Consider the following 26003-nt stretch of genomic DNA (forward strand, 5'->3'; position numbering starts at 1 on the left):
TGATGATCAAAAGTTCAATCCTAGGAACCTAGAAAAAAGTTCATATAAAGCTTCTAGATGTTACAAAGAAAGCAACTCCCAAAGATTGTCCTCTGACCCTCATGTGTCACAAGTACATTTACACAGATTCACTGGTCTTTTCTTATCTGTCTCTACCTTCTACCCAGACACACACAGACAAAATTAGAAACATGCAAAAAGAAAGTCTAAATTTAACAGACAATGGTTATCATAGAAATTAATCTGATTAATACAATAAAATATGGCTGTTATCTGAATCCTTCCATATGTAGACTTAGAAAGAACCAGTAAATTATTTGATGGTTCTGCTACCAATTCCTTTAAATCAGTTTAATGCTTAAAAATGGAGTTCATAACTGAGAAGCATAAGGACCTGGGTTCTGGAATAAAACTGGCTAGATATAAATTCCATCACTATTCATAAACTTTGAGTTCATAAACTGTATCCTTTGCTTAATAACTACTTTATATAAAGTACTTTCAAGTGTTAAGTGAGTTACCATATAAAAGCTCAGATTTCTACTATACCTTAGTAAGTAAGCACTGTAACAAGTCAGGTATTTTCTTTTAAATCACTTAATTTCAGGAATCAAAAATAATCTTTTAGAATGTTTTTCATTAAACTTCTAAGGAGGAAGAGTCACATCCAATTCTTCCTATGCTCTTTATATGACTTCTAAGCCTATCTAATTATAGTGAAGTAAGAGAACAAATTAAAAGTTTTACTTTTTAAATTTTATCTGTATATATAATTTGTATGGTGTATGTATGTGCACCAAATGCATGCTTGATGTCTAATGAGGTCAAAAGAGAATCAGGGGGTTGGGGATTTGGCTCAGTGGTAGAGCGCTTGCCTAGCAAGTGCAAGGCCCTGGGTTCAGTCCCCAGCTCCAAAAAAAAAAAAGAGAATCAGAACTGTGGATGATTATGAGACATCATACTGGAAATCAAACCTGAATCCTCTGGAAAAGCAATAAATACTCTAAAACATTGAGCCATCTCTCTAGCCCCAAACAAACCAATTTTAATTCTTGCCAGAAAACTTCTTTTCAAGTACATAAAACATACCCTTTGTATCTCACTGTAACAACACCACACTGCGATATATAGTTATACCTATATATATTTAATATGAAGTCTTTCTTTTCCTACTTTTTCTTTTTATGTTTTATTTTCTTAAAGGCATGATCCTGCTATATGACCCAGGCATCGCAAACTCATAGTGATCTTCCTGACTCAGTCTTCTCATAGTGGGATTATATACAAGTACCATTGTAATCAACTACAGTCCTAAAATACACCCAAAGTCAGATGTAGAACATATGTCTAAGATTTCAGCACTCAGATGAAGACAAGAAGATAACAAATTCAAGTCCAATCCCAGTTACACAGCAAGTCTGAGGCCACTAACACCAAACCACACATATAATCCTTATTTTTTTAAGACGGGGTTTAACTGTATATGCTATGTAGAGCAGATTTGGCCTCGATCTCAGAGAATGGTTGCACCTCCCAAACACTGGGATTACAATCTTCTCTAAGAACCTGAAGAGATGGTTCAGTGATCAGGAGTGCATACTACTCTAGTAGAGGACCTTAGCTCATTTCTAACATCAACATCAGGAAGCTCACAAACACCGTAACTCCGGTTCCAGAGTATCTGACACCCTCTTCTGGCCTTAATGGGCTCCTGCACACATATGGTGCACATATGCTCACACATAAACATACATATAAATATTTTCCTTTTTTTTTTTTTTTCGGAGCTGGGGACCGAACCCAGGGCCTTGCCCTTGCTAGGCAAGTGGTCTACCACTGAGCTAAATCCCCAACCCCACATATAAATATTTTAAAAAATATAACTTACTTTAAAATCTCAATATGAGTTTTTGTAATTAAATAACATCTGCATTTCCCTAAGGCACTCAGGTAATTAACAAGATAAGGTAAAAGAAAGAGAATCACAAGATAATCAGAACACATTCAGTATTTCTTGACAATGTTTGAGTCAACAGTGATTATGTCACAGCATTTCCTTTATGAATCTCTCATTTTTTATAAAAGGACATTATCTGCCCCAAGCAACTGACTTACTATTATAAGGCCCTATCAGTAGAAATTCAGACCTAAAAACACCAAATCTGGAAGAAAAAAAAAATGGATTCTTTAAACACAAAAATGGCAGAGACTGCCTACCTACTCTATCTTTTCTTCAACATATGGAGGTACAAAGAAGCATGCATGTTACTATAACAATAACTACAATATTAAACACAACCAAGAAAGGTCATCAACAGGATGAACAAATATGTGACTCACACGTAACCTATAAAGTAACTGATTTGACGACTAGTTTGATATCATAAACATGTTTATTAATATTTTAGAGATTAAATATCTTTTCTCAAAAAAATTGTAAGACCAATTAAGGTTGAGAAATAAACTATAGATTCTTTGAACCATCTGCCTAGTATTTCATATAGAAATGAAGGACAAAGACAAAAAACAAAGATATTATTCAAAGTATCACTGGGTTCAGAAATGGCATTGCTTGTCTGAAGTACCAACACTTGAGCAAGAAAATTATACACCAGAGGCCAACTTACAGCAAACTCCTGTCAAAACACATATACAGAATCACTAAGTTCTTGGAAACAAGGGAAAGTATAGTAGTATTTTTAAAACTTTAATTTGGTGTATTGATACAGATAAAAATATTATTTTGTTAAAAAACAAGGCACCACAGTAAAATAGTAATCATTATATAAAAGTAAAAACTATATCTCCATACATAGATGATCTATGGAAGGAAACAACAGAAACAGTATTTGTAATCAAGGAATCCTTTCTTTATTTCAAACATTTATCCTACAAATGTATGTACTACTTCTATTTTAAGTTTTACTTACTATTAATGTATGTGAGAAATGTGTGTGAGGGTAGGCAGACAGGCAGTGCTACAGACCTAGTATAGAAGTCAGGGACAACTTCAAGGGTCAATTTTCATACTGGGCACCAAAAATGAAAGTTGTCAGGGTTGCATGGCAAACATCTTTAGTCACTGTGCCATCTTACTACTTTCTTATCTTAAAGAGCAATTTAGTTATCCAGGTGGCTGGTACACACATCTTTACCTCCAGCACCTGGAGGCAGGGGCAGGAGGATCCCTGTGAGTTTGAGACTAGCCTGGTTTACAAAGTTTGTTCCAGGACAGGACAGCCAAGCCTATATAGGGAGACTCTGTCTCAAAACAATACAAACAAAAAGGTGGAAAGAGAAAATCAAGTCCACAAAGTTGTCTTCTGACTTACACACTAGTACATACTTATGCCCTCCCTCACTAAATAAAATTTAGAACGTCAACTTATCTTATTATATATAAAAAACATATAAAATGGGGGCTGGGGATTTAGCTCAGTGGTAGAGCGCTTACCTAGGAAGCGCAAGGCCCTGGTTTCGGTCCCCAGCTCCGGAAAAAAAAGAACAAAAAAAGAACAACAACAAAAAAAAACATATAAAATAATCTCTCCTACGGTACCATAGACCTGCAAGTTGAGGAAAGAAGATGAAGAGTTCCAACCAAGTCACCCTGCCTAAATAGTGATGCAATCCTACTTCAAAAGGAACAGGAAAAGAGGGAGGGAAGGAGGAAAGAAAGAGGTGAATTGAGGGAAGAGAAAAATGGGAAAGGGAAGAGAGCAGGAGAGGAAGAAGGGGTGAAGGAAAGAAAGGAGAAAGAAAGAGAAAGGGGAGACAGGGAAGAAGAAAAGGAGCCACAGTGCAGTCCTAAGAGCCTGAGTCCACTCTTTGGCACTACTCTGTTCAGTGTCTGTCTGTCTGTCTCTGTCTCACTCTCTGCTTCCTTCCTTTCATTCTTACCAATATCCCTGCTTAAATCTCTACCAAAACTTGTTCTTTATACTCCAACCTTGCAGGACAGAATATGGAGAAAAATGTTTTAAACTAAATCTCAAACTTTTAACATGCTATGCAAAAGCTAGAAAATGTAGCGTGTATTTACATATATATTTGTGTATACACACACACAATGTAGGCTTCCTTTCTTTTTCCATTCTCTTTTGCCTTCTTATATTTAAAAATTACAAGATCATGCAATGGTAAATTTCTTCACATTTAATAGTACAAACTTAATCTGGTTTAAAGTACCATTTCTTGGGGCTGGCTCAGTGGTTGAGGTCACAGAGGTCACAAGTTCAACTCCCAGCAACCACATGGTGACTCACAATCATCTGTAATGGGATCTGGTGCCCTTTTCTGGCCTGCAGATGTACATATATAGGCAGAGTGCTGTACACATAATAAATAAATCTTTAAAAAATAAAATAGGGGTTGGGGATTTAGCTCAGTGGTAGAGCCCTGGGTTCGGTCCCCAGCTCCGAAAAAAAAGAAAAGAAAAAAAAAATTAAAAAAAAATAAATAAAATAAAGCACCATTACTTAATGCTAACTTTTATCGTTTCATGAAACATTGTACAATAAGAATAGAGCCAGGTACCAAAAAAAAACCAAAAAAACAAAAAAAAAAACCTGTTAAGTTTTACCAGTAACTTAATAACTAGAGGCAGGAGGATCAGGAAGGAGTAAACATTGAAGCCAACCTGGACTATATGATACACTGTCTTCCTTGAGACAGAGTTTTTTGTTTTGTTTTGTTTTGTTTGTTTGTTTTTTGGTTTTTTGTAGGTCTGTCCAAGCTGGCCTTAAACTAAAAATTCACCTGCCTCTGTCTATAACACCAGCACTGAGAGGATATGAAACAAGATTGGGGCTTACTGGCTAGTAGCCTACCTAAAAAACAGGAGCTCCAGGATTAGAGTCCTTGTCTCAAAGGCAAAGAGCCACAGAGGAAGACACCTGACAGTATCCTCTGGCTTCCACATTCATGCACATAGGTGTATGCACATCATACAAAGAAGAACTCTAGGCCTACCACGGAAGAAGTTTGCATTTAAAAAAAAAAGAGGAGGAGGAGGAAGAGACTATGAAAATCTGAATATTCTGGCTCACAACAGCACCCAACAGGCTGAAGACTGCCTCAAATTCCAGGGCAACCTGGGCTACAAAATAAGTCTGTCTCAAAAAATTGAGTCTGTCTCAAACAAACAGAGTGGGCCACGAGTGGTGGCACACACCTTTAATCATTTGGGAGGAAGAGCACAGCCAGAACAATGATTGCTGTAGGTATAAAGGGATTTTTTTTTTTTAGTAAGTTAAATTAGGTATCCTAGGCATCATTTTTACTTAAGATTAAAATAGATATCTAAACCCTACTCTTATTGCATTCTATTTTTTTTAAATATTTATTTTATGTATACGAGTACATTGTATCAGTCACACCAGGAGAGGGCATCAGACTCCATTACACATGGTTGTGAGCCACCATGTGGTTGCTGGGAACTGAACTCAGGTCCTCTGGAAGAGCAGTCAGTGCTCTTAACCACTGAGCCATCTCTCCAGCCCCCTTATTGCATTTTATTTAGACACCTACAACCTAACTAATAAATATGAAAACCTCACAGGAATTTTTGTCAAAAATGGAAATTATCAGCAAAACAACTATCTCAGATTCAGCAAAATGACACTGAAGACAGATTTCATCCAGAGGCTGGAGAGATGGCTCAGCAGTACTCAGGAGTACTTCCTGCTCTTCTACAGGACCTGAGCTCAATTCCAGCACCCAAGTTGGGTCACTCATAACCACTAATAACTCCATTTCCATAGGATCCAACACTTTGAAGCCTACCTGTGATATACATTACATAAACCCACACACATCCACAAAGACAAATAAATATTTGAGAGGTGGTAACAATTTGAGAGGTGTATAGCTCCTGATCAAAAGCTGAAAACCCAAATTTAAAAGATGTCATGAGACACAGATCACCTCATCCATCCCAGCCTGCCTTCTGAGGACTCTGTAGAGCCTTGCACCTCACACAGGTAGCCTTGCCTAACCCACTACCAGCCAGCCAGGCCACCTGACAATTCCTGACTACACGCCTAGATTCCCAAACTGTTCTGTCCCCAACCTTTGGTTGACCAGAGCTTTTTTTTTTTTTTTTTTTTTTTTTTTTTTTTCCGGACAAGGGGACCAACCCAGGGCCTTGCGGCTTCCCAGGCAAGCGCTCTACCACTGAGCCAAATCCCCAACCCCTGACCAGAGCTTTCTAAAGGTTAATGCATCTCTCAAACCTGACCAGAGAAGCTTCTTTCTGCAGACTCACAAATGATTGACATGCAGAGATGAGACTACAGAATGCTCAATCCTAAATGGGACATCAAAATAAAACCCTCTTCTCCAGAGGAGGAGGGCAGAGAGATTCTAAGAGCCAGGTGTAATGTCTGTATTGAACCAGGATTTGCTAGACAGAATAGTTACACTGCACAAATGAACTCACAGTTGCTGGATGACCTACACAAGAGCCTGAATACTAAAACAAGCCAAAATCCCAACACAGATTTAAAAAGGGTGTATAAACAACTGTCCCTATCTGAGTAGCTGACGATTAATGGCTACTTAAAAAAAAGTCAGTTTTCTTCAGCAATGCCAGCCCTGAGAGGCTACCCAATGCTTCAGGAAATGGTCTTACATCCATGTACATAAAGACAAAACTAAATTATCAAAGTGAGCATTAAATAAAAAAGAGCAAGCATGCACATAAAGCTGGGAGAGAAAAGTTATAGGATAGGGGAGAAACTGTAGGAGAAGAAATAGAGAAAGACTCAGAGGTTGACAACACTGCTGCTCATCCAGAAAACCCAAAATTGTCTATCCCATTCAAAACTGTGTGTAGATCCAATTTTAAAGAATCTGATATCCCTACATAGACATGCATGCAGGCAAAACATCAATGTACATTAAATGAAAATTAATTAATTGAAAAAAGGGCATGTGCCAGCCATGTATGGTGGCCAGGCATGCATGTGAGTATTTATGTATTTATGTATTTATTTATAAACATAATGAATGGGCCAGTGAGATGGCTCAGAGAGTAAAGATGCTTGCTACACAGGCCTGGCAACCTGAATTTGATCCTCAGAACATAAAGATGGATAGAGAGAACCAACAAGCTGTCTTTCAACCTTGATCCATTCAGTATGGCACATGCAACACTGTCACCACTACCCAAATGCTGCCAACCTCCCCACCCCTCACACACACACACACACACACACACACACACACACACACACACACACACACACTTACTTTAGATCTGTCCTCTTTTTCTGGTCTTTTCACAAAAATTTTATAGTTCTCCAAATAAGAACTATCTTAACACAGTTCAGTCTTACTTCCTATAGTGAAGAAATGTTTTACATTCATTAGCTCTACTAACTAGAATCAATTGTTTATATTATTTTGATTATCGGATGTTAAAGATCATGCAGGCTAGACATCAATCTTGATGACCTGAGTTTCATCCCTGACTACATGACAGAGAGAATTCAGTTTGGTAAGCTGTCGCTTATGATCATACATGAAACACATATACTCATATACACATATATAACCTCACACAAATAAATATAATACTAAAATAATCTCAGTAGCCATCAAGATGATTCAACTGGTAAAGCTGCTGCTAGCAAGTCTAACAACCTAATTTCTGTCCCCATAAAACAAATAGTAGAAAAAGAGACAATTCCCAAAAGTGAATAAATTAATAAAATTAATAATTAACAACAAAAACCTGGGCTGGAGAGATGGCTCAGTGGTTAAGAGCACTGACTGCTCTTCCAGAGGTCCTGAGTTCAAATCCCAGCAACCACATGGTGGCTCACAACCATCTGTAATGAGTTCTGATACTCTCCTCTGGTGTGTCTGAAGACAACTACAGTGTACTTATATATAATAAATAAATAAGTCTTAAAAAAAAAAAAAACCAACAAAAAAACCTCAAGAATTAAATATGCTAAGGCCCTAGAAAAGAGCTAATCAGCATGAGACAAGCAAATTACTCCATTTATCTGATAAAACTCAAGTTATGGGCTGGAGAGATGGCTCAGCGGTTAAGAGCATGGACTGCTCTTCCAGAGGTCCTGAGTTCAAATCCCAGCAACCACATGGTGGCTCACAACCATCTGTAATGAGATCTGATCCCTCTTCTGGTGTGTCTGAAGACAGCTACAGTGTACTTATATCTAATAAATAAAATCTAAAAAAAAAAAAAAAAAAAAAAAAAAAAAGAATAAGAAGAAACCTCAAGTTTACTATAATCAGTTTGACTTTCTAGTATCTCAAAAGCACTTAACTCAAAATATTCTAGTCACTCACATCAATCTTCTGAGTTTCCTATATAAAATATAAAGCCATCTTGATGGCTATTGAGATTATCATTTTAAAATTATATTTATACATGTGTGGTTGTATGCATGTGCATAAGTGTATGCATTTCATGAATGATCAGAAGACAGCTTACCAAAGTGTACCTAGAAACCTATGAGCTATTGTACTAGTTTGTGTGTATATTTTGCCTGAATATATATATGTTTGTGTACCACACCCACGCTAAGTGTTCCTTGAAGCCAGAAGAGGGCATCGGATCTCTTTGAAACTGGAGCTACAGATGATGAGTTATATGGATGCTGAGAATCAAACCTGGGTCCCCTGGAAAAGCAGTGTTCTTAACAAAGACTTCTCTCCAGCTCTGAAAATAAGCATAAATTATGATTGTTTATAGAAATGTGGCATTTCTAAACTTGCATTTTGTCAAATTAAAAATTTCTCGGGGTTGGGGATTTAGCTCAGTGGTAGAGCGCTTGCCTAGGAAGCGCAAGGCCCTGGGTTCGGTCCCCAGCTCCGAAAAAAAGAACCAAAAAAAAAAAAAAAAAAAAAAATTTCTCAAAGTGTGTATGGTCTGTACAATAGCTGCAAAAAAAGAAAAAGAAAAAACAACTTCTAATATATGTTAAATGTGTGTTAAAACCTAAATCTGAGTTTCTGTAGGAATTTGCAAATTTGGAGGCTTTTTTCCTTCCATTTTTTGAGACAGAATTGAAGAGGGTACTGCATCCTCTGAGATATCATCTCGCTCTGTAGACTAGGCTGGCTTCATCAATCTCAGAGATTCTCATATCTCTGTCTCCCATGCACTGGAGTTAAAGTGTACAGCAGCAGTAGCAGCAGCAGCACCACCACCACCACTAAGACTACCACCTAGCAAGAATCTATAATTTTAATTAACTATCACCTTTTTTCTTAGTAAGCATTAAGCATTAGAATTTTCTGCAATAATGACAATATGCATGGCTACTGAGCACTTCCAGTGTGGATCTGAGGCTGGAGAAGTGGCTTAGCAGTTAAGCTGCTCTTCTAGAGGACCCAGTTACATCCAGATGATATCTAACAACTCTCAGAGGATCCAACAACCTCTTCTGAGCTCCTTGGGCACTACGTACATGTGCATGCAAAATGTTAAGAAAAATAAAGATTTCAACTAAGGAAACAAATTTCACTTAATTTTAATTAATATAAATTTAAATTAAATGATAGCTAGAGGCTACTCGTATTGAATAGCTTAGTTCTAGCATTCCTATAAAATATTCAATGAGAACATATTAAGTTATGAAGCAGGGCCTCTCTTAATCCTGATTAGCCTGGAATTCACTATGTAGACCACTATATAAGCTAGTAGAAATCACTAGATAACCTCTATATAGGCTAGTCTGAAACTCAGAGATCCATCAGTCTCAGCTTCCTGTTTGGTTTGGTGGGAGTCACCATACTAAGCCTTGGTGACTTTCTTAGTCACATCAGAACACACTACAAATAGCAGACATTTAAAATCAAAATCCTTAACAAAACATACAGTCCTCTGAGAGATATCTAGTCCATCTTATTAGTGCCCTCTTAAAACTACTGAACCCTACAAGTAATTTGATAAACAGACGTGGGACCAACAAGACTTGGGTTCCAGTCTTAAAGGATTAGCCAGACACACTTAGTTTTTGATCAAATAGTAACCTGTCCTTCTAATATATTCTATCCTAGAACACTTCCAATCTACCTTTTTTCTCAGCAAATGTCTCCTAGGGATCCTCGGAAACTACTATACTTACTATGTTTTCCCCAGTCCTAATTTAGATTCAGGGTCCCAACTCTACTTCCTTCCTTTTTTTCCTTTCTTTTTCTTTCTTCCTTATATATAATAAATGAATAAATCTTTAAAAAAAAAAAAAAGGCCTGAAAAATGGTATACTCAAGTACATTTTTAAAAGATATTTAATATATATAAGTACACTGTAGCCGTCTTCAGGCTCACCTGAAGATTGATTGTAAACTAGGATGACTTTTTTTTTTTTTTAAGATTTATTTTATTTATTTCATATATATATGTACACTGTTGCTCCCTTCAGACACACCAGAAGAGGGCATTGGATCCCACTACAGATGGTTGTGAGCTACCATGTGGTTGCTGGGAATTGAACCTCAGGACCTCTGGAAGAGCAGTCAGTGCTCTTAACCATTGAGCCATCTCTTCAGCCCAGACGACTACGTATAAAACTACAAAAAGGGTTGGGGATTTGGCTCAGTGGTAAAGCTGCCTAGGGCAAGCACAAGGCCCTAGGTTCGGTCCTCAGCTCGGAAAAAAAAACAAAAAAAAACAAAAAAAAACAAAACTACAAAAAGCACAAAGTATAGCACAGCTCCATGAGCCTATGTAAATCTTAGGCTGTCCCATTGTGTTAATTTACAGTAGAATCAGAGATTTAGAACCAGAAAGAATCATAGAAATATTATTCTTAAACATGCTGAATAAGAATTGCTAAATAGTTGGTCTGTGAACTCCTTGAGATATATACAGTATATCTATGCATATATGCATATATATATTATATATATATTATATATATATGGACTGCTAGCTGCTATCCAAAGCTTCAAAGGACAAACTTTTATAATTCAATGAGATTCTATTAAACTGTTAGAAAGAATTACATGACCTATGTGAGGCACTAAATTAGAAGTACATGATAACTTTCCTGGTAAAACTAAGGCAAAAAATTACACAAAAGGAATGCATCCTGTTACGAACTAAACTAGAACACCAAAATGAGCCAAAAAGAACTCCGGGAGAACAAGGACACAATAATTAGGACACTAGGGACAGAGTTATGGAAGAGTATTTAAACAAATAAAAACAGGATTAAAAAAAGTACAAAGGAGAACCAAAAAAAAAAAAAAAAAGATAACCATATTACTAGCAGAGAAGGTATTATATATAAGAGTGGTGTACTGGGCAATTATGGGTTTTTTAATGCAAAAAAAAAAAGAAAATATGGAGGGGCAATCACAGATAAACTTAAAGAAACTAAACAAAATGTGCCTGGCAAGATGACTCAGAGGGTAATTGCCACACAAGCCTGATGTCCTATGTCTGATTCCCCAGAATTCACCATGGAAGGCAAGAATCAACCCCTAAAGCTGTCCTTTGATATCCTTTTGCACATTATAGCATATATGTGCACATACACATAAACGCATTCATAAAATATAAATGTATATATATACACTCAATAATTTAAGCTCAAGATGGTAAAAATAGATTTAAAGAAGTGAGATCAGGGGGCTGGAGAGATGGCCCTGGGTTAAGATCCCACTGACTGCTCTTCCAGAAAAAAAAGAACCACAAAAAAAATATATATCTGATGCCCTCTTCATACACTCAACAATTATATATAATAAAATGAATAATTTTAAAAAAAAAAAAAAAAAAACAGAAGTGAGATCAGATGTAGAAGAGATGATTACTGAGGTAAGGACAAAAGGTACTAGAATGTTAGAAACTTTCACATATAAATTTTTAGTGCCTTTTTTCCTCCTGCTTAAATAAAGAATTTTTTTTATAATTTTAAGTGGTAGATTAACTTGTAAATCTTCATTCGTACTTGACTATAACTCTGTAAGTCTGATTAAGCAGAGAGTGATAGCTCAGTGGTAGAGCACCTAGCTATATGCTTGAGGGACTGTGTTCAATCGCCAGCACAGCAAGAAAAGAGGACTATAGGAGATAAATCAGAGCAATAAATAAGAGGATCAGAACTAGGAGAAAACAAAAGCCATTAAAATTTTTACTGTATTATGTGCATGGATGTTTTTGCCTGCATGTATGTCTGTGTACCATGAATATGTACTGGAGTTCATTGTGAATGGCATGTGGGTGCAGAGAGTTGAACTCTGGTCCTCTGGAAGAGCAACCAGTGGTTCTTAACTGCTGAGCTATCTCACAAGCCAACAAAAGCCTTCTGAGTAATACAGAATCAAGACAATACTAGCACAATACGCCAAGTACTATTCTCAGGTCTATAAATGAATCTAACCCTCTTATACCAATACTTAGAAGCATTATCAGTTCTAATTTATACAGATGATAAAACTGAGACCCAAAAAAATTAAATGACTTCCTCAAGTTCACAAAGCAATAAGAATATCATCCATGTGGGGCATGGTGGTACACACCTTTGATCCCAGCACTTGGGAGGCACAGACAGTAGAATCTGAGTTTGAGGTCAGCCTGGTCTACAGAGTTTGTTCCAGAAAGACAGGCTGTTAAACAGAGAAACCACGTTTAGAAAAGAGAGGAGGAAGAGGGCTGGAGAGATGGCTCAGCAGTTAAGAGCACTGGCTGCTCTTCCCAGGGCCTTGGGCTTGCTAGGCAAGCGCTCTACCACTGAGCTAAATCCCCAACCCCAAACTTTATTTTTTTTTAAATTTGCAAATAAATAAACAAATTGCATATCAGAATTAACCAGACTCAAAATCTATACATTCAATGGACTTCGTGTTATATAGTTAAAAAAGGCATTTGGAATGAAAATTGTAAAGTTTCACATTAAACTTTACACTCTCAGTATTGGATATATTTTATATACTTATCTACCACCAAACCAAAAAAAAAAAAAAAAAAAAACCCAAGACAAAATCTTAAGTAAAAAAATAGATTATACTTCAAAGGAGCAAAAGGAGCTAGTTTTGGTAGCTCACCTGTATAATACTGCTGTAACAGTAACAGAAAGACTGAAGTGAGTTTGAGCCCAATCTAGTCTATGAGCTTCAGACCAGCCTGAAATACAGAATGAGACATCGCTCCCCAGAAGAGAAAGGGAACAAGGGAAAGCTTTCGAAAATACTTGATTGAATCTTACAATGCTAACCAAAAGTGAAAAAAATGAATACTAAAATCTGGGAGAAAATCTGACTGTGAATTCTTTTTTTTTTTTTCTTTTTTCTTTTTTTCGGAGCTGGGGACTGAACCCAGGGCCTTGTGCTTGCTAGGCAAATGCTCTACCACTGAGCTAAATCCCCAACCCCCTGACTGTGAATTCTTAACTCTAAGAAAAACAAAAAAAATCTTGACCTTGTTCAGTAATGACGTTCCCTCAACTTGTCCTGAAATCTATTTGTTTTAATAGAAATAAATTGATAGAAACCAAGCCAAACATAAACTAGAAGGCCAAAATTATAGCATATGCTTATAATCTGAATCAGGAACTCAACCCCACCCTAGTTTACATACCAAGTTCAAGGCTACCCTAAGAGACAGGGTCAGCAGACAGTCAGGTCACCAAGTCCCCCAAACCCCCAGATTTATTTATTTATTTATAAGTGTTTTCCTGCATGTATGTATATGCAGCACGTTCATTCCTGATGCCCAAGGAGAACAGAAGAGGCTGTCAGATCCCCTCTAACTGATGTTATAGATGCCTCTAAGTCACCATATGGTATTAGGAATCAAAGCCAAGGCCTATACAACAACTAGTGCTCTTAACTGTTGAGCCATCTCTCTAGCCCCAAAGTAGTCTTAGCAAAGAAAAAAGTAAAGACTTAAATTACTTCTACAAAGGGATTAAAAGCAATCAAAATACAAAGTCTACATAGTAATACACAGAAGCACTCTATAATCTCTTTAATACTTACGTAGCACACTAGTCACATTAATTTTATGAAACTACATACCATAATACTTGAATATTAAATCTATATTGTCAAGCAAGAATAAATGTTATTTTCTTAATATGCTGCAATTAAGTTTCACAGTGTTGCATACCTGTAAGTTGTAGTTACTTGAAAACTGAAGCATAAGGATCACTTGGGCCCAGGAGGTTGTGACCACCACCCTAAGCAACATAGCAGAATCTTGTCATAATTGAAAATAAGAGTAAATAAAAAAAACTAGATATATACCCTAGTTGGTTGAGTGACTACCTAGTATGTACAAAACCCTGGTCTGATCAGTGCCACATATACCAGAGATAGTGGCATGGTGGCAACCCCAGCACTCAGCTACATAACAACTTGAAGCTAGCCTGAGATACATGAAATCCTATCTCAAAAATAAGTTTAAAAAAATGTTTTTTCCTTTCTGGGTGATAAGGAGAAAGGAATGTATTTCAGGAGCAGTCTGAAAACAAGGCACAAGTTCCATTCCTAGCGACCCCCAAAAGCTTTCCCTACTAATTCTACAGTGTACAAGAAAATACAAAGACACTTACACATACGATATAACAAACATTCCGAATATAAATAGCTCTCTCTGGAATTACTTGCAAAAGTCTTTAGAGTATTGGCCCTTCCCAGGATCTCTGATAAAGTCCTTCATACCTATCAAGATTTAAGCCCTAGAAAAGGTAAATATGCCAATTTGAACAAATAGACTAGACAAGGAAATTAGTACAAATTTAAAGGTAGAATTTTGAAAAAGAAAAACACCATAAGCACTCACTCTTCAGAGCCATGCAATTAGAAGTAAAGGGAGCGCTTGCTTACTATAGAGACATCTGTTTCCAGTGCAGCCAGGATAGAATTCAAAATAAAAGACTATCAAGGTGTCCAGAAACCTTATGACACACAATATTTCCCTTAATAATCTACCCCTTACTGTACATACTCTGACATTTCCCATATACTTACTATAAACTGAGTTCACATTAGTCACAACCTAGAAAGCAATGGCTTAGAATAACTGCCAAGCATGAAAAGACCTTAGTGTCCCATGAATAGCTATCTAACTTGAAAAAAAAAATTAAGGAGATTTAAAAAAGAAAAAATAAAACTCATCCAGAACAAGGACAGGATTTTAACAGCACACAATAATCTCTTAAGAGTTTGAACTACTCAGGCATCACAGCTCATACAGGTTCCCAGTACCTGGAAGGCCGAGACAGGACTGACCCAAGTTCAATATCAACCTGCACTATATAGTGAGTTCCAGGCCAGCCTGGGCTACGAAATGACGCCATGTTTTAAGAAGACAAAATATGGTCTAAAGAGATAGCTCAGCAATTAACAGCGTGAGTTTTTATTGCAGAAGATCTGGGTTCAATTACCACATAACAGCTTACAACATCTGCAACTCCAGTTTCGGGTGATCTGAGAGAGACCCTTTTCTAACCTCTGTAGTTAGAAAGTACTCACTTGACAAACAGACATAAATGCAAGCAAAATACCCATACACATAAAAAAGTAAAAAAATTATATTTATACACACACACACTAACACGCCAAATTAATATACTCTGATAATATATTTCAAAGTAAAGACACACCTACAAAGACTAAATAAAAAGCTTAGCTGAGCTGAAGAGATGACTCAGCAGTTAAGAGTACTGGTTGCACTTCCAGAAGACCTGGGTTTGATTCCTAGCATTCACACTGAGGGCTCACAACTATGTTAAAACTCCAATTCCAAAAAGATCTGACACCATTTTTTTTTGGCCTCTGAGAATACCACATGCACATGGTGGATATACATACACTCTGGGATATATATACACATGAATATAAAGTATTGTTTTAGGGTCAATCAGTGGTAGCACATACCTTTAATCCTAGCCCTTGGGAGGCAGACGTAGAGGCAAGTGGACCTCTCTGAATTTGAGGCCAATTCTGGTCTACCGAGTGAGTTCCTAGACAACCAGGGCTACACAGAGAAACTATGTCTTGAAAAACAAATTAATAATAAAATAGGTATGGTCCCATAGATTCAGGTGTTTGAATGCTTGGCTATAAGGAGTGACACTATTACAAAGTGTGACCTTGTTGGAGTAAGTATGGCCTTGTTAGAGGAGGTATGTCAGTGTGAGGGCAGGCTGTGAGGTCTCCTATGCTCAAGCTATGCCCAGTATGCCACACAATCTCCTTCTGCTGCCTGCAGATCACAATGCAGAAGTCCCAGCTCCAACAGCACCATGTCTACCATGCCTCCCACCACGATAATGGACAAAACCTCTGAAACAGTAAGCCATCCCCAATTAAATGTTTTCCTTTATAAGATTTGCCATGGTCATGGTGCTGAAGAGATGGCTCAGCAATTTAAGACTCCCAAAACCTACATGGTGGCTTACAAGTATCCAGAACCCGTAACTCCAGTTCTAAAGTCTCTAACTCTCTCAGCTGACCTCTGAGGGCACCAGACACACATGTATTACATATACATACATATATACATACATACATACATACATACATACATGCAAAACACTCAAACATAAAATAAGTAAATCTAATAAAATCTAATTTTAAAAAGTGTCACATTAAGTATTCCTGAATGCCTTCAACATCAGGCTTGGAAAAAAGAACTCCAGTAAGGGGGTAGGGGGACTGGAGAGATGGCTCAGTGGTAAAGAGCACTAACTGCTCTTCCAGAGGTCCTGAGTTCAATTCCCAGCAACCACATGGTGGCTCACAACCATCTGTAATGGGATTCAATGCCCTCTTCTGGTGAGTCTGAAGACAGCTACAATGTATTCATATAAATAAAATAAATAAATCTTAAAAAAAAAAAAAAAAAGAACTCCAGTAAGAAATTTTACATCAAATTCTTAAATAAGAAAAAAAGTTCTAAAGGGAAAAAATAGAATTTTATTCCTTAGATTAGGCTTTACATTGAACAAACGGAAAAAACCTCACAGATTTAAAAGCTCCAATCAGGCAAGTCGGGTGGTATTTCAGTACAGAGTGTTTCAAGGCCCAGGGATCCATTTTTTTTTTTCCTTTTCTTTTTTTTTTTTTTTTTGGAGCTGGGGACGAACCCAGGGCCTTGGCTTGCTAGGCAAGCGCTCTACCACTGAGCTAAATCCCCAACCCCCAGGGATCCATTTTAGATACCATTCTCCCCAACCCATCTCACATACATTAGCATTAAACAATACATATTAGTCTATTCTAAACACAACAGTAAACTACTCTGATATTCTAACCATTTCTCAAAAAAATATGTCAGTAAAAGAATTACAGTTGTTCAGATTCTTTTTTATTTTTTTTTTTTTTTTTTTCTGGAGCTGGAGACTGAACCCAGGGCCTTGCGCTTCCTAGGCAAGCGCTCTACCACTGAGCTAAATCCCCAACCCCCAAGAATTATAGTTGTAATTCAGTAGTAGAAGTGCTTTCTTAACATGTGCAAGGTTCTGGGTCCAGCCCAGAGCAGCACAATGATATGCATGTGTATAAGATGCCCAAAAGTATAACCCAGTGATGGCTAGCAGGTAAGGGCACATTCCACCGAGCCTGACTACCAAGTTCAATCCCCAAAACCAACAAGGCAGAAGGGTTGGCAACTCCCACAAGTTGTCCTCTGACCTCCACATATGCATACATGTAAACACAAAATAAGTAAATTTAAAATACATAAATAATTTTCTAAACAAAAAATATAAACTGAACTTAAAAAGTAAAGAATGCAAGCCAGTAACTCAGGAGTCTGAGGCAAGTGAACCCAAAGTTCAAGGTGGACTAGGCAATTTAAAGAGACTGCCTCAACTCAAAATAAAGTTTAAAAAAGGATAGGAGAGGCTAGGGAGATGACAGCTCTAATAGAGAAAGCAAGATGGTTCCCAACACCTACAGTGGGGCTCACAACCATCTGTAATGGGATCCGATGCCCCCTTCTGGTGTACCTGAAGACAGTGACAGTCTGAAGAAAGCAATGGTGTACTCACATGCATAAAATAAATAATCTACCATACTGCAGATCGTAAGTTCAATTCCCAGTACTGCAAAAAATAAAAACTAATAATAAATTTGTAAAAATACATAGAATGATAGGGGTTCGGGATTTAGCTCAGTGGTAGAGCGCTTGCCTAGTAAGCGCAAGGCCCTGGGTTCGGTCCCCAGCTCCGAAAAAAAGAATAAAAAAAAAAATACATAGAATGTAATTCACTAGGTTTTTTTGCCCTCCAATAAGGGGATTAAAAAAAAAAAAAGAACTACACTTTTAGTAGACAAACATTGTATAAGCATTCCTAACCCCTATAACTCACTCTTAAATATTAAACACCCCTATGTTTATTTATAAACATGTATTAACCAACTAATATAAAGTCAATGTACAGCTGAGTGTTTGCATGCATCGGTATATCAAGCAGATAAAGATCATCCTATTTAAATCTAGCAACTCAGTAAATACTATCTTTACAGAAAAAGTTAAGATTTAAAACAGGTAAGGCAGTTCAGGACATACAAAATGCTTCCAGCCAACCCGGATGGTGTAAGTTAATCCTTAGGACATGTGAAAGGAGGGCAAGAATAGACTCTCAAAAAGTTCTTTTAAGCTAAGGAAGGTGTGCAGTTTATAAACGCCATCATGAAAATACAGCAATCAGGCCAGAGAGATGGGTAAGGCCCTGGCTGCCAGGTATAACAGCACAAGCTCAGACTTCAGGATCCACATGGCAAAATCAGAGAATCAACTCCTGCAACTTATGATTCAAATAAAGAAATAAATGTAATAATTTTAAGGTTCAAATTTAAAATATGCCAGTTTTACTATATTCTGTTCCCATTCCGTTTAACTAATAACTATTTCTTAGAAACTGAACTTTGCATGTTTTTCTAAATGTAATTCACCTGCTTACAATTAATTATTTGATCAAAAAACTTAACAGGGACTAGATATGGCTCAGCAGTCAAGATAACTTACTGCTCTTGCAAATAAGTTGGTTCATTTCCCAGCACCCACATGGCAGCTCACAACTTATGTCCAAGATTCAAAACCCTCACCCAAACACATGCAGGCAAAACACCAATGCAGATAGATAGGTGGGTGGATGGATGGATGGACGGACGGACAGACGGACACACACACGCTTATAAAAAGAAAAAAGTGGCCCTTCTTTGCTTAAAAATAAGCCAGGAAACTTAAATATGATGTTGCACACCTATAATCCCAGCACCTAGGAAGTCCATTCTGGACAGCATAGCAAAAAGTGGGAAAAGCTGAAGAAGTGCTGATAAAATTCAGTTAGTGGAGTGTTGGCCACCCGTGCAGAGTCTTGGGTTCAATCCCCAGCACTTGCAAAAAAGATGTAGTGGAATATGCCTATTATTCCAGCTCTGAGAGGTGAAGCAGGAAGCAGAAATTCAGTCATCCTCAGCTATACAGCCAAGTTCATGGCCATCCCGGCTACATAAACCCTGACTTGATAAATATATACCTAGCACATAACTGATGCTTGTTTTAAGATGGAGTTTCCTGGGCTGGAGAGATGGCTCAGCGGTTAAGAGTACCTGACTGCTCTTCCAGAGGTCATGAGTTCAATTCCCAGCAACCACATGGTGGCTCACAACCATCTGTAAAGAGATCCGATGCCCTCTTCTGGTGTATCTGAATACAGCTATAGTGTACTTATTTATAATATATGAATAAAAAAAAAAAAAAAAAAAGATGGAGTTTCCTCAGGTTTCCCAGACTGGCCTAGAACTCAAGAGATTCTGCTACTTCAGGCTCTCAAGTAGCAAACTGGTATGTTTAACAGAGTAGCATGCGTACTAAGCAAGGTATTTAGTAATGTATACTCTTACTTATTTATAGAGGTTTTCATTTTAAGAAAGGCTTTCACCTTTTATTGACCACCTAATTTTGTCACTATTTAAACTATAATTCAGAAAAACAAAAATCTGCTTCTTCTACAAATGGAAGAGACTGATACAGAAACAAATACTTGTTACTAAATGATGACAGAAACATCTCAACTGAAAATAAGTGTTTCTAGTAGCCAGGAATTCTTGTTTTTTTTTAAAGCAGTGAGACACCATTAACAAAACTAAACATCAAATTTTATCACTAAAAATTCAATACTTTAGCCCACTCATAAAATAAAATGGAATGAAACAATATAGTTTTTTATCTTCTCACTTACATTTCATAACAGGAAATCTTGAATATATTTTTTAAAAATCCAGCCATGAACAAGTTCAGAAACCTAAAAGGTAGATGAACATATGTTGGCACTCTATTTAATGGGACAGTCCCAATTTTATGTAGAACTTGACTATACAAACTTGAATTAAATGATTCATTCATATGATTCTGAACTGAACAACAGTCCTTCACCAAAAAGCTCCTAATTTCTAAATAGTTAAGTTAGAAAAAGTGTTGTTATAATAGACTACTGATAACCAAAGAAAGATGAATGGGAAATAACCTAATTTTAATACATAAATCAGCCAAACATAGAAGAGCATTTCTAGATGACATGAAGAAAATAATCTTAATCCTACTTCAAATGTCAACCGCTGACCCATATATAACATTTAGTTTTACTATTCATATCTAGTAAAAAAAACATCTTTTTTTTAGTTAGTCTGTAGTCCTAGCTGGCTTGGAACTCACTATATAGATCATCCTGCCTTGGCTCCCAAGTGCTGGGGGCTACAATTATGTAACCTATTTATATTTTTTCTTTCCCCACCCCCTCTCTTTCTGAAAGAGAAAATCTCACTGCTTAAGACCTGGCTGCCTGAGAACTTGCTATGTAAACCAAAGATCCACACACCTCCCAAGTGCTGGCATTAAAGGTGTCGTCCACCACTAAAACAGAGTACAACCAGCAAATTATTAAACTATACTATAGCTCTTATGGCTAGTTAGGAGCATTCAATCTTAACCTGTGTGGAAGCAAATGCCTGTAATCCCAAAACCCAAAGGTAAGAACAGGAGAAACACCTTGAATTCAAGGGCCACATGGTAAATCTGGGAGCTACTACATAATGTACCAAGACCCAGACTCAAAAATATAATTAGTTAATTAAAATAAAATAATGTTGTTAACACTTGCTGTTGTTCTTGGAAACAACCAGGGTTCAGTTCTCAGCACCACATGGCAGCTCACAACCATCTCTAAGTCCTTTTCCAGGGGGATCTGATGCCCTCTTCTGGACTCTTTGGGCACCAGGCACAGACATGGTACACTTACATATTACATATATACATACATACATGCATGCATGCATGCAAAACAGTAATACACATTTGAAAGAGAGAAAGAGGGCTGGGGATTTAGCTCAGTGGTAGAGCGCTTGCCTAGCAAACGCAAGGCCCTGGGTTCGGTCCCCAGCTCCGAAAAAATAGAAAAAAAAAAAAAAAAAAGAAAGAAAGAAAGAGAGAAAGAGAGAGGGAGGCAGAGAGGAAATAGTGAAAGAGTGTGTTCTCTAGTAAACACCAAATTTAAATATCCCAATTAGTGTTCATTGTTAGTAGAATAACATTATAAGATGGGACTAAATATGCCTTGATATACATACAGATAAATTAGGACAGGGTCTTTTATAGCTCAGTCTGGCTTCAAACTTAATCTGTAGCTAAGATGGTCTTTAACTTTTGGATCTTCCTGCCTCCACCTTCATCCCGGGATTACAGGCCCCTGACAGAATTACAAGCATGTTCTACCATACCCAATTTATAGTGTTAGAGACTAAACCTAGAACCTTAAGCTTATCACTGACTTACATCCCTAGCCTTAAGATGTACTTATTTTGTATTAACATACAAATAATATATCCAAAATTATCCAGAAATCTGTGTTATAGAATATATAGCAATTGTTTTCTATTTAGTTTTTACACATATTTGGTTCTGTATACTACTATATCTCCTTTAAACTTTTCAAACAGCAAGGATGTAACTCAGTGGTAAGAATACTTACCTAGCATCCTTAAAACCCTGGGTTTCCGAACAGCAAAATACATAACTTTCATCAGTTTAAAGTTGAGACATCTTTATAACGGAAGCAGTGTTTTGATACTATTAAGATATTCTTGGTGTAAGGGAGATGGCTCAGTGCGTAACAACAGTTGCTGAACAAGCATGAGGGTCTGAGTTCAAATTTCTAGAATCCATATAAAAACCTAGCTATGCCCATGAGCTCCTCTCCAGCACTGTGGGAGGCAGAGAGAGAAGAATCAATGGGTCTTGTTGTCCCATCAGCCTACCCCCAGATTCAGCCAAGATACCCTAGTTTTAAAGGGTAAGACAGACAGTGATAAAGGAGGACACAACATCCTCCTCTAGCACTCCCACTCCCTCTCTGTCTTCCTCTCCCTCTCACACAGACACATTTTTTTTTTTTTTTCAAAAGAACAGTCGTGAGGGAGCACGCCTGTAATCCCAGTTCAAGAGTCAGAAGCAAGCCTCTTCAGCAAGTTCAGGATACCCTGGTCTACTACTGTTTCAGCAGTATTGAGTGAGATGCTTAAAAAAATTAAAAAGCAATTTTAAAAATACTTTGATTATTAAAAGTCTCTAAACCAGTTGATTCTTAGAAATTCCTCTATTTATAAAACATGAGAATAATAACCAAATTAACAAATCAGATAACAGAATGCCAAAAATTAGGTCATTAAAAGGGAATCCAAAGAAAGAGGCAGTTGTGAAAGAACAGGAAGTGATGTACACTCCATTTTGTGGATGAACTATTTAGAAACATAAGCACCACACTAATCTGGAATCAACTCAGACTAACAGCGCTCAGTATTGTCTGACAATGCCATCGGGGGTCATGAAATAACCCTCAGGCAGTTTTTTCCTTAAGAATGAATTTATTTAACTGATCACCAACCTACTTTTGCCATTCTTTTGGGAAGAGCTCCTACCAGCTATAACAATGCCTTAGTTCTAATATGAATCAGTAAAGCAATTAACCTATACCCTGTGTGTGTACATCCTTAAATTTTGTAGCTATTGATAAATCCACACTTCTTGCATCTTTCTAAGATAAAAACAATCACTCTTTACTATGCAGTATGTTTAGATTCATACTTGCTACTATCATACAATAAACCTTAAAGCAGAAAATTAGGTATTAAAACAATTTTTCCTGAATGAGGAGAAAGCTACATATTCTGCTAACAGGACAACATGCACTTTATGTCATGAAGTTCGATGAACTCGGGCACAGAAGGCTGAGGCAGAAGGACTGCCACAAGTTCAAGGCCAGGTAGGACTGCATAGAAAGAACCTGCCTCAACAAAAACAAATTCTAGGCACACAATGGCACAGGTGAGATAGGAGGTTCAGTTCAGGACTAGCCTCAGCTATACAATATTTGAAGACAATCTAGACTACATGAGATCTTGTTTCCCCAACACCATCCTCAAAAAAAAAAAAAAAAAGAGAGAGAAAGAGAGAGAGAGAGAGAGAGAGAGATTCAAATGATTGGTGCTATCAACTGAGATGAATATTAAAAGAATAAATAAGGGGTTGGGGATTTAGCTCAGTGGTAGAGCGCTTGCCTAGCAAGTGCAAGGCCCTGGGTTCGGTCCCTAGCTCAGAAGAAAAAAAAAAAAAAAAGAATAAATAAGGCAGAAATTTTCAATTTTTGAGAAAAACATTATGCAGCTTCCCAAATATCATGAAATAAATAAAAGAATTTAGGACAGGCATGGTGGCCCACAACTTTAATCCCAGCACACAGCATGCAGAGACAGGTAGATCTCTTATTAATTTGAGGCCTATCTGGCCTGCATACTAAGTTGCAGGCCAGCTAGGGAACTCATTCGCCACTATATACACAGTATAGTGAGATGCTGTTTCCAAAAAAGAAAAGTTTAAATTGGAATATGAAGGCACACACCTGTAATTCTAGACTTGGAGGCTGGAGACAGAGTTATCAGGAGTTCAGGAGTTTGAAGTTATCCTCAGCTACACAGTTAAACCAGCCTGGACTACATGAGAAGAACTTAAGTCAATGCCTAGCAGTGCTGCTACATCTTTAATCCCTTTATTCATAATTTAAAAATAACTCATTAAGTAAAGCTTAGACACTAAAAGGGATATTAATAAAATATCAAGATAATTCACTAGCAGAGTTTAGCAATCTTTTATTACTACTAATATTCACATGTAGAACATTTTGAAACACTTTACTAGTAAATTGAAACAATTTTAAAAAATGGACCCCGGTGTGGAGGCTTACACCTGTAATCCCAGCACAAAAGAGGGTCAAAGGCAGAATTGCTGAGTTCAAGACAGTTTGAATATAGAGACCCTATCTATAAAGCGGGGAGGATTGTACATCAAGACTCTGTTAAAGAGAGAAAAGTTAAAAAAAAAAAAAAAAAAAAAAAAAAAAAACATAGATCAAGACTTCTTCAGGACTTGAAGGCTAAGTTTTTGTTCAAAAGGCACTTAACAGAATGCTAAAACTGTTATTTTTGCTTCTACTCTACCAACCACAAAAATCAACAAGTACTGTAAACCAGACAAGATGGTTTCTTTTAAAATAAGTATGACATGAAGTAAAAAAGAAAAAATGAATATAGAATATAGATCATAACATAACTGGGTGCATTACCTTACATCTCCTTAAGAAGGAACAACTGCTTCATGAAAGTTTATAACATAATAATATTCAGAAATTTTCTGTACCAATGTTATGCAAAATAGTATTAACCTTAAAAAGTCACAGCCCAGGGGCAAATGTCTGACTATCCGAGTTTAAATGCAATAATTTCTAATAATTCTCAAAGAACTACAAAAGCCAACGGGGGAAAAGGGAAAGAATGGGAGAGATTTTATTTAAATCCTAACGAAAACTACCAGACCCTTCAACAGTCCATCCAGGAATTCTCGTCTTTCTCAAAACAGAGAAAGAGAGACATCAGAACTGTTCTAACATGAAGCCATATTCCAACAGTAACAAGAAGAGCGGACATACTTCCCATGGACATATCTCAGGGGAAGAATCCAAACAGTATTGTCATCGATTTAAAACCAAAGGGAAAAAAACCTAACCTCTCGAAGGGAAGCACTATTACTTGCCTCTCCTGCCCCCAACCCCCACTTCAGTGTATACATGGGTATGTGTACGAAGAAACTGACTTGGACTCCTGCAGCACTGCAGTAGATTACTGACGGGGGGGGGGTAGAGGATGCTTCCATCGCCCCTTACTTTAGAAAGGTATAGATTTCCTTGGGGAAGGAGTGGAAATCATCCAGTTGGTTACCCAGAGCATTCTCCATTCCCAAGAACACAGACGCTACAAAGGAGGAGAAGCGGGATAAGAGGAGAGACCAGAAAGGGACCTCGCGCCTTTAAATCGGGGTGCACGTCAACTCAAATCTCCTACTAGAGCCACACCTTCTTAGAAACATCCCCTTCCACCACCTCTTCCGGTGACCCTTAGGAAAAAGGAATGCAATTGCTCTGGCCCCTCAAAACAGGAGGGCGCCCAGCTCACCAGTTTCTTCACCCCACCCACAGATTCAGACCCTCCCTGTCTCCCTCCCCCACTCTACCCCCAGATCTCTTCTTTCACCCAGAGAGGCCTGAGTGGGCAGAATTTCCCCGCCCCCTCCATGTCTTCCTTTCCCAAAGCAGAGGTGCCCTTACCCCTTCGCCGGCAGGTCGGGGGCAGACGGGCGCAGACCCCTGGAGCGCTCCGTTGGCCTCAGCGCTGGAGAGCGAGGAGGAGGAGGGGGCCCAGCGACAGACCGCCGCCCCCCCCCAGCCACCCAGCCCAAGCTCTGCGACAAGGGGCCGGGGGGAGGGAGGGGGGGACGAGGGGACGACCGGGGTCGAGGAGGCGCCCTTAACGCTCGGGCTCAGTTAAGATGGCGCGGGGGAAGTGCCGGGAGTCGCCGCCGCCGCCGCCTCGGGGGAACCGGCCCGGGCCTCGGCCGCCTCCGGTCCCCACAGCCGAGGCCCTGTCGGTCCCCCGCCGCGGCCCCTTGGCGGGCGGGCCCA

At 38.0% G+C, this 26003-nt stretch overlaps 1 protein-coding gene across 5 annotated transcripts in view; it reads right to left on the reverse strand.

The window, feature by feature from the left end:
* The window catches only part of Taok1 (TAO kinase 1), a 79402-nt gene that overhangs the window by 53103 nt on the left and 296 nt on the right, over positions 1–26003 (reverse strand). Inside the window, exons 1-4 of one of the 5 annotated variants that reach the window (XM_032911723.1) lie at positions 25650–26003; positions 23892–23982; positions 20181–20243; positions 14093–14162 (exon numbers count right to left, since the gene is read on the reverse strand). The exon at positions 25650–26003 is cut by the window's right edge and continues 296 nt beyond it. The gene's annotated coding sequence lies outside the window, so the exon portion shown is untranslated. The remainder of the gene's footprint in view (positions 1–14092; positions 14163–20180; positions 20244–23891; positions 23983–25649) is intronic. The other 4 variants (XM_032911722.1, XM_032911725.1, XM_032911724.1 and 1 more) reach the window with 4 other exon arrangements.

Source organism: Rattus rattus, chromosome 9, assembly GCF_011064425.1.
Source record: "Rattus rattus isolate New Zealand chromosome 9, Rrattus_CSIRO_v1, whole genome shotgun sequence".
Classification (NCBI taxonomy): Eukaryota; Metazoa; Chordata; class Mammalia; order Rodentia; family Muridae; genus Rattus; species Rattus rattus.